The sequence below is a fragment of the Oreochromis niloticus genome, linkage group LG8 (assembly GCF_001858045.2).
Source record: "Oreochromis niloticus isolate F11D_XX linkage group LG8, O_niloticus_UMD_NMBU, whole genome shotgun sequence".
NCBI classification, from domain to species: Eukaryota; Metazoa; Chordata; class Actinopteri; order Cichliformes; family Cichlidae; genus Oreochromis; species Oreochromis niloticus.
Genome location: NC_031973.2, coordinates 29,259,341 through 29,273,579, shown reverse-complemented (window position 1 = coordinate 29,273,579; position 14,239 = coordinate 29,259,341). Strand labels below are relative to the sequence as shown.

Below are 14,239 nucleotides of genomic sequence, written 5' to 3'. Positions count from 1 at the left end.
ATTGATAGATTTTTCTAGCAAAAAAAAAAAAAATTATATATATATATATATATAATATATATATATATATATAATACATACAGTGAGGAAAGTAAGTATTTGAACACCCTGCTATTTGCGAGTTCTCCCACTTAAAATCATGGAGGGGTCTGAAATTTTCATCATAGGTACATGTCCACTGTGAGAGACATAATCTAAAAAAATTCCGGAAATCACATTGTATGATTTTATAACAAGTTTTTTGTATATTTCTTTGTAAAATAAGTATTTGAACACTTGAGTCAAACTATATTAATATTGCCTTTGTTAACAATTACAGCGGCCAAACAGTTCCTGTAGTTCTTCACCAGGTTTGCACACATTGCAGAAGGTCTTTTGACCCACTCCTCCACACAGATCTTCTGTAGATCTGTCATGTTTTGGGCCAACACAGACTTTTAACTCCATCCACAGATTTTCTATTGGACTGAGGTCTGGAGACTAGTGAGGCCACTCCAGAACCTTGAAATGCCTCTTACGGAGCCACTCCTTGGTTTTCCTGGCTGAGTGCTTCAGGTCTTTGTCTTGTTGAAAGACCCAGCCAGAACCCATCTTCAATGCTCTGACTGAGGGAAGGACGTTTTGGCCCAAAATCTCACAATCCATGTCCCCGTTTATCTTCTCCTTAATACAGTGCAGTGGTCCTGTCCCCTGTGCAGAAAAACAGCCCAGAGCATGATGTTTCCACCCTCATGCTTCACTGTAGGATGGTATTATTGGGATGAGACTCATCCTTCTTCTTCCTCCAAACCCCAACAATGGAGTTTAGACCAAAAAGTTTTATTTTGGTCTCATCTGACCACAGGACTTTCTCCCATGACTCTGGATCATCCAGATGGTCCTGGCAAACTTCAGACGGGCCTGGACATGGGTTGGCTTAAGAAGGGGAACCTTCAGTGTGATGAATGATTTTAAACCATGACGTCTCAGTGTATTACTGATAGTAGCCTTGCCAACGGTGGTCCCAGCTCTCTTCAGGTCATTGACCAGCTCGTCCCGTGTAGTTCTGGGCTGATTCTTCACCTTTCTTAGCATCACTGACACCCCACGAGCTGAGATCTTAGTGGGGCTCCAGTCCGAGGAAGACATTAGCCTCTTCCATTCAGGGGCGTCTGCAGGAGTCTTGCAGAGGGTACGCACAGTCACCTGCACGCGCTCCATCGCGCCACGCACATGCGTGCACGCGCACTGTCGCGCACCGAGCTGCTTGGCAGTGGCTCTGGAGCCCTTTCCAGCTTTGTGAAGGTCTAAAGTTTTGTCTCTTGTGTCGTTGGACAGCTCTTTGGTTTTACTCATGTTGTTGCAACACTTTTGACAGATTGTGGGGTGCACATGTGTCTTTATGAAAGCTAACGGCATCAAACAGGTGCTGCTAAATTAGAATCATGAGCAGAGTGTAGTTGGACTGTTTAAAAGCAGAATAACAGGTCTTTGAGGGTCAGAAATCTGCATGATAAGCAAGTGTTCAAATACTTATTTTAAGCAGTAATATACAAAAATATTTTAATAAAATCATACATTGTGATTTCCGGAATTTTCTTTTAGATTCTGTCTCTCACAGTGGACATGTACCAACGCTGAAAATTTCAGATCCCTCCATGATTTCTAAGTGGGAGAACTTGCAAAATAGCAAATACTTACTTTCCTCACTGTAAATGGTATTAACTACACAGCAAAGTACAAACAGAACTGCAATAACATTATCTAAATATATAAAAATGTAAATTTTAATATTTTATCAATACAACTGCAAAGTCTATAACACAGAATACAATAATTTCAGTACCTCGCAATGTGGAAGCATCAGGGAGTTGCTGTGATCCAGTAGCCATCCCATCTATGTCATCTATAAAATTGAAAAAATGTTATTAGACCAACCATATTCACAAACACCAAGCCGATTTAACAACATATAAACCATGCATACCACCAATTTCATCCAGAGTTTTCCTTGAATATCCTTCACACTTCCCTTCTCCATGGCCATGAGCAACTTGGAGATCTTAGCCAGCTGAATTGTTGATTGGGGCAGTCGATAGTATTCTCTATGGACCCTAATGTCATGGCCGAGGAAATCGGCCAGCTGGTCTAGTTCATTATCTTTCAAGTTCATGACTTGGCTTATCGTGGCAATCTGTTTGCGAAGGTTAGTTGATCTGAGGTTCTGAGGATGTTCAGCTCCGCAAGCATCTGCAAACTGACCAAACTGCCCTCTGTAGTGACCATCACTACAAGGAATGGCGAAAAGGTACATATTGTTTTCAGATACCCCGCACTCTTTCCTCTTACTAACGAGGAGTGACAGGTTATCGGTCATATCAGAAGTCAGGATCACAGCCACCTTTCGTCCTTTTTTCCCCTTCAGTTCCACTCTGGCAAACTGTTGGCAAAGCCTTTTCTCAACTTCTGTAAGCCCAGAGCTGATGTCATCGTTTAGTTTGGACATGTCACGATCTTCAAAATTTTGACAGTCATACGTGCTACTTCACCTTCCCTCCTCCTATTGAACAAAATCACTTGACAAAGGATCACCTTTGCTAGTGCTGCATAAGTTCCTGCTGTTGGGTTATCACCTAGTTCTCCCTAGCCGATTCCACTTGCTGACCAAGATATAACTGCAGCTTCTGAACATCTCTGGTCAGTGGAAGGCTGTCGACCTTGTTGTATTTTGCCTCACTCAGGTTTGATAAGGCTGAATGGGAAACTAATTCAGACCACTTTGTTTCATGAAGTGTGTGAAACCTCCTGATTGAATCGATCGCCTCTTGATCCTCTTCCATGAGAGCACGACACATGATAATATCACTTATTTTTCTGAGAGAATGTCCAAGCTTCAGGGCCAAACTTGGGGCTTTGAATGTGCTGGTTTCAGTATCAAAACCTGAAACTCTCTTGACAGCATTAGTAAGAATAAAGAAGTTGGCTGGTTTTATTGCCTCTTCCATATTATGGATTCTTGTTGTGTGACGCAAAGTCACAAGTAATCTCCCAAGTTCCCTTACTTTCTGTCTTATATACTCATGCTTTGATCTGTCACTTCCATGCTTATTAAAAAGAGACTGAGCCAACTGCATAATATAATGATCATTCCTTATTGCACTAGACACATCATCCTTGTGCATCTTGCCCAGTACTGAGTAGAGTTCACTTGAAATTGGCTGAGACATTGTGGATTGAGTAGATGCTATACCAAAGACTCCATCTTTCAGCTTCTCTTCAGCATTATTCTCTGGTCTTAAAGCACATCTTTTCATATGCCGAGAAATTTCTTTTCTGGATATCATACCCTTACAGTATAAGCAGTACTCGTATGTCTCAGCGCTGCTGCTGCTCTTTTTTGAGATCCTTTTCACTTTAAGACAACCTGATCCTGTGGTTTTAACAGCAGAGTTGTGCTTGAAGTTACCAAGGTTTCGTAACCTTTCAAGATGAACTTTTCTGTCCTTTGATGATTTGGGTAACTGAAGCGCCTGGGCGACTTCAGCATTTTCATTTACATGCGTCTCCAGATGACGTGCAAATTTTGTTTGAGGTTTTCCACACACAAAACAAAAATTGACTGTGCTTTTGATTAATTTTGTTGACTTGGTTGGGGATTCATTTTGGCTAATATCCACAGTACTCTTTTCGCTACATGCATCTTTTGTTTTCTGCTGGCATGACTCTGAGCTGTCTGGTTCTTGGTTGGGATGAAGATCATCAGTAGTTTCAAGATCATTCAAAATGTGCTCAAAGTTGTTCTTAACATCCATGGTCTGTTCTTTTTCAGCAAAAGTAACGCATAAATCAGGCATGCTAGCAGCATGGGAGTTTTTTGATGGTCCAGGTAACTCAATAGACAACTCTGTTCCTGAGCTTTCTGAATCTGATGCAGAATTTGGGATGTATTCTTCATCAGATGAGACATCACCCTGTTCGTAAATGCAGCATAGATTAAATAACAGAAATAAACATGGGAAGGATAAATGCTAAATTGTTCACGTCACAGAGCTCGGGACGTAAACCAAAGTCTCTAGATGTCTTAAAAGTACTAAGAAATACCTCCTGATTTAAAGAAGAAATGTGCAGCAGATATGTATTTTGTGCAAGTATTTTGATTCTGCTTGATCAATTTGCAATCTGTGATCGATTCAGTACTTTTTTGATATTTGTTCCATTTCTAATATCCAATTTATATTTTTTGAACAATGACATTAACAAAAAAAACAAACACAAAACAAAAAAACTAAGACACCAGCCCTAACCTGGTCCCAGAGCCCCTCCCACAATGACCCCCACAGATCAAAATTTGTAAAACCTTTGAGACTAGATTGTATGAAACTGTTTTGTTTTTTTTTTTACAAAGGATTATAATAAAATCTAAGTAATATTTTTACAATGTGTTTATTTATTTCTGGCCTCTCTCACATAACTTCTACACTCTATCCAGTCCAAAATCTCTCTGCTTTCAATTCTCTATCTGAGACAACACTTACAAAACTGATTATCCTTATAATTTTGTGATGAAAGAAAAAGGAAGAGCAAGCAACATGTGGCAATCTTCACGAACTGCATCTACGTCAATATTAACTATATTATAATGAAGCCTGCGTAAATTCAACCTGGGAGACACCTGCACATCATCTCCATCATCATCATCATCATCTCAACTCCCTTCAGCTGCTCACTCCGGCGCAGCCAATCCGGAGCTCCCTCGCACCTACGCCTCCATTCAGCATCCGGGCATTTAAGCTCTTTCACCCATAGCTCGGCCTCTCAGCGTTTTCGCATCCCTCCACCACCCCTGCACCCCCATGCTTGCCCCCTGCCTCCATACCACCACCAGTGTCCAGACCCCGGGGGAAGACCTCCTACTTCAATCAGCAATGCTTTTATCAACAGTTTTCCCGCCGGGGTCTGACCGCCAAATATTTAATGTTCAATAAAGCATGTCTAATTCTTTCTCCGTATCTGAGTCTTTCCAGGTTGAATTTCACTGTACACTTACGTCGGACATATCCCAGTCTTCTGAAGATGTCTGGAGGCAGATCTTATGCCACACACAACGGCATTCTACAAATACAAAGAAACCACAGCATTAGACAACAACCGATGATTCATTAAGTTATAATTTAAAAAGTAGCGATCCCACACATCACAAATTATATTCACTAAGACCACTAAATATAAACAAGCATAAAGTGAATTTAAAACCAACGCATAATTCAGAATAAAAGCAGATTTTTTTTTTTAAGTTTAAGACACATTTTAAACTTATGAATATGATATACTGCATCATCCTAATAATCAATTTTTTTCATCAGATTTGAGATATAAAACATTGTTATTTTAAAAACAGACTAATTACTAAACTAATATATATATATATATATATATATATATATATATATATATATATATATATATATATATATATATATATATATATATATATATATATATATAGATATAGATATATAGATATAAAGGATATCTTATCTTAAATTGACCTGACCAAACTACTCATTATGGGCCACATAGGCCATGTTTCAGAATGCATTCTTGGCTCAAAGACTTCTGGCAGAATGATCTAATGAGAAACAGAAAAGCTAAAATGTTTATCCTACATTAATTAATAAGGATTGAGATGAAAAGGACTTCTACTAAAAAGTCATTGAAAATGTGTAGAGACACCATCAAGCATTTGTATTGCAAATTGCCTGATTGATCTATTGGAATAGGTCTGGATTAATCAGACCCAGTACCTTATTGGGCTTCCTATATTGACATTGTAAGGAGTTTGCAAGTTTGATGGAATGTTTACTCAAAGGGTTTATTATCATCAAACATCATCTTCCAAGTTTGTGTGTATATGTGTAATTACAGAATGACAAACAGACTTGAGGGCAGTTTACTTCATACATGTTGATACTCTCTTAAATATAATTAAACATTTGTGCATTTTGCTTTATCTTTATATAACAGATCAAATCAGGAACTGTGGTTTTTGCATTGTAACATCACAAATAAGCTAAATCAGCATTGTCAGTACGCATGCACGGCGCGGCCGGGTCAGAGTACACCACTACCCACGATGTAAAGGCTGAATTATACTTCTCCGTCAGATATAGGCTTGGTTCTTTTAATACATCCATGGATATAGGCCTATGGGGAAGTGCTGTGCCAGGGTTGCCAGACGTCAGTGGCCAAACCCCACACGAGCGTCTCCGGGCACCACAGAGGCTGATGGCTCCGGATATGAGGCTTTGAAAGTGAAAGTTTATTTGCAGCTGTCGATTCATTGTACCAACCTTCTCTCAGCTCTAAGGGATCTAGAATTGTCATCTGACAACTGTCAGTCTCGATCTCGAGCAGAGACTTATATCCAAGGTAGCATAGCCTCCCGCTCCTGCTGTTTTGTTAAAACTATAGGGGCTTTTTGTAGTGAAAACGCCCAAGCGAGGGCCACAAGTTCTTTCTTTCTCTTCCCAGCAGCACTGTATCCCCGTTTCGTACCAAATTCTTTTAAAACATTGACTTTAGGACGCTCAAAATATTCAATATCGCTATCACACGCGGCCGTGTTTACTGTTTACGATGCACGCTGGGTAGTCGTGACCCTTGACCCGGACCGGCATGCCTTGCGCGCGGTGAGATGCTTATTTAGCTTATATGAGCTTGATGTTGAAAGAGTGAAACAAAGATTTAAAGTTGTAAAGTTCAACAGTCTAATCAACAAAGAGTAAGAGGGCAATATACATTATTACAGTATGCTCTCTGTTCTCTGCCACACTAAGCAGACAAACTCAAATGCATGATATGTGATAGTATCTGCCATTACACTGTGTATCATTGCAATGGTTTGAATTGATAAAACTTTGAAGTGATTTTTTTTATTCTTTACATATGAAAATGTAGACCTGACTCATGGTAACTTATGGTATAGTGAAAAAATGCATTAATTAACACAAGATAAATAATACACTTACGCTTGCATCTTAGACCGTGCCATCTGATAGCTGTCAAAGGTGAATGGCATATCCCGCATTTGTCAAGTTTCACCGATTCAAATACCAGCCTATGAATTGTACACTGGAAAAAATTAAAAACATGAAATGAAACATAAAACATTGTTACCCAAATATTTTATGACGAATTAAAAATACTGTTTGACCGTTTTACATATTTTCTACCAATCCTTCAGGAGAGATGGAAAGGGAGATAGGAGTTACTTTTTAGATAAAATAGTGAAGCATATCTATTCAATTCCTGAGATTTGTGAGTTAGAGAGAGGGGAATCTATTTAGATGAAGCAAAAGTAAAATACTAAGAAGCTAAAGTGACTGTGAGTAAAAGGTGCATGTATATGTCTGACACAGAAAAACCCAAGGTTTTCAAGGACACTGTCCATCAGCCTCATAATGACATCTGAGTTCAAACTGATGCTTTCACTGTTTCACCTCCAGTGTGTGGCCACTCAGTAAAACACACTTATTAAGGGGACACTGTGGTTAGAAAAGACCTCCTGTTCTAAATAGAGGACATTTCCACCACCGCTGCCAGATGTTTGCTAAAATACTCAAAATGGAGTTTCATGTAAACACCATAACACTTCTAACCATTGGTCGATTTTAAAACAAAGGTCAATTTCAACTCACCTCACAAGCAGAGTCATTAGGCACAGCTCTGGATGATTGTGGCACCTCTTTCGATTTGCTCTCTGTACAAGGGAACACAAGGAGATTCAGTGCTTGACTTTCGTTAAGTCAAAAAAACACATCTACGCATAACGCAATCAATTCACATCCCTGACTGTTACAATTCTACTCAAAATATCCATCAAGACACTATAGAATCATCAGAAATGTCCCAATACTGGCACATTTTTCACGCAGCAAACCTTCAGGCATGTCATGCATTGCCAGAAGTTAACAACATTTACTCAAAACTGACCACTGGTAAGTTCTTCTGAGAACGCTTGGGGTGACAACTCCTGATACTGGACACCAACTTCACCAATTAACTCTTTCAGAGAAGAAGTGCCACACTGACCTCCAACAGAATGCACCTAAAAAGATGCAAAGATGAACAAGCATCAATGGTACAGTGTCCATCTGATCAAGAGGGACACTCTCAGTCAAACCTTAAAACACCCAAATGATGTTGAGAGGGAAATGCAATGTTAAATGATGACTACCTGTACTTACAATGATTTAAAGACTGTACATGCAGTATAATTGTAATCAATTGATAAACATGATCTTTACAAACCACACTATTTACCAAACTACACATTGATACAATCTTTAGTAAACAGATGAATCCATGCTAACCTCATGCTCAGAGTTGTCTGCTGTAGGTCTAGATGACTGACACTCTGCTCTTAATTCTCTGTCTGTAGAAGAGAACACAAGACATGGAGGCATAGTGCTTTGCAAGACCCCAGGGTTTAACAGGTAGTGCTTACTCAAGCAGGGACTCACCTGTGAATGAGTCTGTAGAGATCACATGGTGCTCCACGTCATGGGCAATAGGCTCTGCAACACACTGTTGACCAGAAGGGATGCTTGCGATCTTTAGCTGGGTATGAAAAGTAGAACAAATATTGTAAACATCTGGCAGCTACAGTGGAAATGTATTTAATCCACTACGAGTGGTCTTTTCTAACCAGTGTCCCCTCAACCCGTGTGTTTTTCTGAGTATGCCAAACACTGGAGATGAAACAGTGAAAGACTCAGTTTGAGCTCAGATGTCAGGACAGTGTTCTCACATACCTTGAGTTTGTCTGTGTCAGACACACACACATAGTTAAGCATTTTCTGTTTCACCTTCAGTTAAATACAGTTCTAACTCTCACCCTAACTGCAAGGAAACAGAGTGATTAACCCTTACCTAGTTAAGTGAAGCCAAAGTAAGACAATACTAAGAAGCTAAAGTGACTGTGAGTAAAAGGTGCATGTATATGTCTGACACAGAAAAACCCAAGGTTTTCAAGGACACTGTCCATCAGCCTCATAATGACATCTGAGCTCAAACTGATGCTTTCACTGTTTCACCTCCAGTGTGTGGCCACTCAGTAAACACACTTGTGGAGGGGACACAAAACAGATAAGCTTGCAATCATCACTTGGGAAAGTCATACAAATTCAAGATTTAGTTAAACCAGATTGAATACCACCAAGAGGACATTTAAATATTGTGACTAGGGCTGAAACAACTAATCGATTAATCGACAACTAATCGATTATTGAAATAATCGTTAGTTGCAGCCCTAATTGTGACATCTAGATATGTAGGTTTTAAACAACAATTCATAGGGGGAAATTTTTTTTTAAATGACCCACCTTTTTCCGCCAGGGCCATTCTTTCCCACCATAGTCATAGGTAATTTCACTTCCTGCCGCAATTTCCTTCAGTGCAAAAAGGCAGAGATGTGGCTTCCCTTCTGCTTCAATCAACTTCATTCTGCAATTTGGTGTCCTGTGTTCATCGTTTACTAGTCGCCCAAATGACCCATCTTCAAGTGCTCCATCAATACTGCAAATTTGGAAACATACATTAAACAAACATTTATAGTGACACGCCTATGAACTATACTATAATTTTTAAGCACCAACACAAACACAACATCCAATACAAGTTTAGTTGTTAAATGCATAGTTGATAAGTTAAAGAGGGTCCATCAGTCAAGGACGCGTTGCTTTCTGACTGAGATAAGTGTTTGCGCTTCTACTTGTGCTTAGAGCTTAAACGTGGTTTTGTTGTACTATCGCGCTGACCTAGTAGGTGTGGCTGTTACTCTTCTCTTCCTCCTCTTGCCCACTACCTGCTCTGTGCTGCTGCTTGCGCGTGGCCGCTGATTAGACCTTGTGCAATCTACAGCTAAGCACAGCCTGGTGCGCACTGCTCTGCCAGGTGAGTTGAATTAGAGCAATCAAGGGCGGGCGTGCCTAGTAGACCTTAAAATGCATGCAGCAGTCATTTGACCCGAGTGCGACATACTGAGAGGACAGCAAACCAAGCACAATCCACTTTCCACTGTGAGGAAGACTTTGAGTTAGACGGGCTATCGGTAAGCTCGGACTCATATTTGCTGCTTATATGTTTGGGAACTATGGAAGCTCAATTGTGGAAATGTATTTATGCTTTGGGAAATAGTTACTGCATTTGAGTTTAAAAAATTATATTGATATTAAAATAAATGTTTAAGTTTGAATAAATTGTTTATGTAGATAGTGTTTCCCAGACACTTATGTTAATTAATACTAAAAGTAATTACCCCAAATCCTTGGTTAAATCTTAAAACTAGTGTAAATATGTTTGGTTTAATTTAAGGAAAATAATTCTTTGTAAAAGAAAATCCTTGGTTAAAGTCTTTATTAAAATATTTGTAAACTCTAAAATGTATACTTTAAAAATGTAATTGTTACAGAAAGTGTAAAAAATGCAAGGTAGACCAGTTTATTTCATCTTCGTTGTTTGAAATTACTCACCTCTGATTTAAAAACTAATGAATGTAAAACTAAAACTAGGATAAATGATAGTTTAGACAAAAGTGGCTTTACTGAAGTGTATATTTGTTATTTCATTTGTCTTCTGTATAATGCATTTAATTTATCTGAATGATTAATGAAATGTTCTTTATTTTTTGTGTTGAAAGGTTTTTCACCTATCCATCAAGCCATCTACCTACCTCACAGACAGAGAACACTTGACATGTACTATTTTGGCATTGTACATATTATACAGTAGTTTTGGACACAGTATAACAGTGCACGAGTCTCCGTGTCCACATGTGCCAAATGCGCACAGACACAGGGCCGCTCATTCAGCCCTGGCCATTTGAATTTTCTCTTATTATTTTCTCTCTCTATATTATATTTTAAATCTTCACAGCAGCGTGAGCACACTGTCTTAGCTGTAAAATGTAGGCTTATATTATTACCCCTCTAACCCCGTACATTACGCCTGTGAGTGTGTATTAGAGAAGGCACACACAGGCTGAATACGGGGACTAACGGGCCCTCAGCATATGTGGGAGTCCCGTCAGTCCCCAGTACCGCGAGTTCCCGGGGACCACAGGGTCACCGGGAAATGACGGAGCCTTAGTAAGAATGAGATCCCGCTATTCCACGGGTCCGTCACTCCCCCTTCTATAGATTCTGGGGACTGACGGGGCCGGGTACTGGAGGTAAGGACTCGTTAAAGAGCAGTATGAGATGTTTGCTTCAGAAATCCTGACCTTGCAATAGAAATGTAAACATTCAGTCATTTTGAATTTACCACAATGTCTTCTGCTTCCATATGAATTCAAACATGAAGACTGAACATGCGCTGGGGTACAGGTTACGTCTGTGTTCAGCTTCAGTTGCATCAATAAGCTCCCCTCTATACTCGACCACAAAGTCTCCTTGTTTGAAATTGGCTAAAGTGAAGATGCCACGACCTGAAGACACAACCATATTAGAGACACAAGCGTGGCAGCACTGCAAATAATCAATTCATTAAATATGTATATCTGTAAATTGCAAGTATGCAATGTTGTGCTTTTTTTCAATTCTACATAGATAATAAAGAAAACATGTCCAAGTGCAGAAAACATAAATAGCCAGGCTCGCTAATAACTAAATTATTATTAAAATACCTTTAATTTTAATTTATATTGATGTTTGTACAGGTCACCACTGGTGATGCGTAACCCCTCAGTCTAGCCTGCAGTGTGTCAAAGTCACTCACCTTTAACTGAATTAATAACTTTGATTTCTAACATTGAATTCTTGTCTCTTCTTGCAAGGATGTGATTAATGGCATCCTGAAGGGGAGTGGTTCTCCGTGACATGATTTCCTAAGGAAATTAAGATAAAAATGTAAACAACATCAAAACTTCAAGCCTTTATGCTTACAAGGGCATTAGTAAAGCCTGAATGAGAAGCACCCCCCATGTTAGCGTATTATTAGTTTAAGGTTATTTTAGTTTGGTGATGAGTGCTGGAGGGATTCTGGTTAACAGATAAATGGATGGGGGCGAGGCTGTATTTGTGCAGATTAACTTGACTGTGTTCCACCTGTGTTAAGTCAAGTATCTGACATGCTCCACCCAATTATTCTTATTTCACTAATAGCATGGATACTGAAACTGTTTCAATTGAGTTCTATGCTTTCATTACATTCACATAACAGACACAGACAAGGCTGATGTCGAGTTGTTTTAACAGAAAGCATGCACTTGCAGATATTAAAGATACTTAAATGTCCTAATTTAACTAAAGCCTAACTCTGACTTAGCCTAAACCTGTCTGTCAAACTAAGCTTTAGATCTCTCAGGAATAATGTGCTTCATCAACACAACTATAAGAGAGCAAAACAAAAATGTTTTTTGTTTGTTTTTTTTTTACAATATTTTATAAACAAATGTGTGCAGAGTGACATCAATACTGTCTCAATTTAATTTCATAAATCTAAAAAAGTTTATTTGTATTTGCCTTCCAATGTTTCCTTGGTATTTGGGCAAAGATCATCTTTTAATATCTTAAATAATCATCTCAAAACAGAACAGGAGGAAAACAGCTCCAACTACCACAAAAAAGACAGGTGTGACAGGTGTGAGTACTACTGCTACTACAACTGCATCTACTACTACTACTACTCCTACCATTAGTACAATAGGTAGTAGTACTAGTAGTAGTTACTAGTTACAGAAGTAGTACTTATAGTAGTTGTAGTAGTAGCAGCCATTTTACATTAAACAAGTGATCTTGTAGTGAAAAAGGCCTTCTTTCAAACTCAGTGAAACATCACACACTTGTGTAATTTCTTACCTTGAAACAAGTGATGAGATTAGGCCAGGGTAAAAAAAAAACGATCCCGGTGCTTGGGACAGTCCGGGAATCCCCGCCCCGCGTGTTGCTGTGACCTCCGTGAACCGTTCCGCGTGCTCCGGCCCGCTCCGCCGTCCTCACCTCGTCGTGATCCGGTCCCCGCGGTGCGCTCTCCGCCGTATGCTTTCCGCCGTATGCTTTCCACCGTACCTCGTCGTTCGTTCCCTCACCTGCCGCCTCACCACGGCTGTGCCTACTCTGAAGCACTGTGTCTGTCAGAACGTCCGTCTTTTAAAAGTTTTATAATTACCTTCTTACCTTTTCTCCGTGTCAAAACTCTGCCAAAATTGAAGGATGAATAAGAAGCGCCCAATCAGTCAGTCTAAATCATTGATGTAAATATCCACGGTCCAAATGGGTAATGCTAAAATGCGCATGCGCAGCTTCCAATTTCGCGCCATGTGTATAATGTCCCGCGCTCGTGTATAATTTCCCGCGCTTGTGTGTGCGGCATGCGGGGACAACTCCAACCGACAGGGGGCAGTGGCGGACACACAAATATACAACATATGTCAAGTTTTTGGTTTACAAAGACTTTTGAGAAAAACACTTTTTGGGTATTAAAACATGCCCAGAAACGGTTTTAAAAGGTCAATTTTATGAGGACAGCAAAATGTCCTCCTGTAACAGAGGGTCCTCATAGCTCTTTGATTTGTCTTGAAAATTGTCCTCCTAAAACGAAAAAAACACACACACACACACACACACACACACACACACACACACACACACACACACACACACACGTGTGCTTACACAACGCACAGGCAAGGTACTCTTTGTTTGTATGTATACGTCATATGTTAATGAACCTATGTATATTCATGTAACCTCAATAAAAGATCAGTGTTACGGGGGAGCAGACAAGAACAACTGGGGTCAAGCGAAGGAACTAATGGGAAACAGGCATCTGCACACATGTGCTTCACTAACTACACAGAGTACTGATGTAACTCTGTCACAATCCTAACAAAGCAGCTTCTTTGAACACTCCTAACTTACAGCTTGTGATCATTTCCAGTCTGTCTCTGCATCTACTCTGGCAGCTGCCTGGATAGTTAAAGGAAACCAGTGTGTTACATCCCCAGGAGGATGTTGGCTTTCTTCTTTCAACTAACTCCTTATGTTTTGTCTAGGCTCCACCTCCTCTGTCCTGATTGGATGCTGCTCACAGAATCCAGGTAATTGTCAATCAGCAGAGAGTTACTTAAGGCCTGTGGAGCTGTGTTTCTGGGCCCTCTGACCATTTTAATTGCCATATCTGTGCAGGCTTGCATGCCTTTTGACTTATATGTGCATTTTTGTGTTTTCATGTTCAGACTGCCTGTAGGAGAGAGCTGCCT

The 14,239-nt window shown here is 39.7% G+C and overlaps 2 long non-coding RNA genes across 3 annotated transcripts; both read right to left on the bottom strand.

The window, feature by feature from the left end:
• Positions 1–212: 212 nt before the first annotated feature.
• On the bottom strand, positions 213–13,600 carry LOC106098117 (uncharacterized). Of its 2 annotated transcripts, none has more exons than XR_003221468.1 (10): positions 12,837–13,600; positions 11,755–11,863; positions 11,302–11,464; positions 9,363–9,555; positions 8,502–8,598; positions 8,352–8,413; positions 7,972–8,086; positions 7,677–7,738; positions 7,008–7,110; positions 213–690 (listed from the first exon to the last, which is right to left on the bottom strand). It is a non-coding gene; the product is annotated as an uncharacterized LOC106098117 (long non-coding RNA). The 2 variants fall into 2 exon arrangements; XR_003221469.1 differs by lacking the exon at positions 213–690 and adding an exon at positions 5,053–5,091 and having other exon boundaries at positions 7,677–7,736.
• On the bottom strand, positions 1,229–1,987 carry LOC112841776 (uncharacterized). The gene is made up of 3 exons (XR_003221471.1): positions 1,967–1,987; positions 1,826–1,885; positions 1,229–1,657 (listed from the first exon to the last, which is right to left on the bottom strand). It is a non-coding gene; the product is annotated as an uncharacterized LOC112841776 (long non-coding RNA).
• Positions 13,601–14,239: the final 639 nt, after the last annotated feature.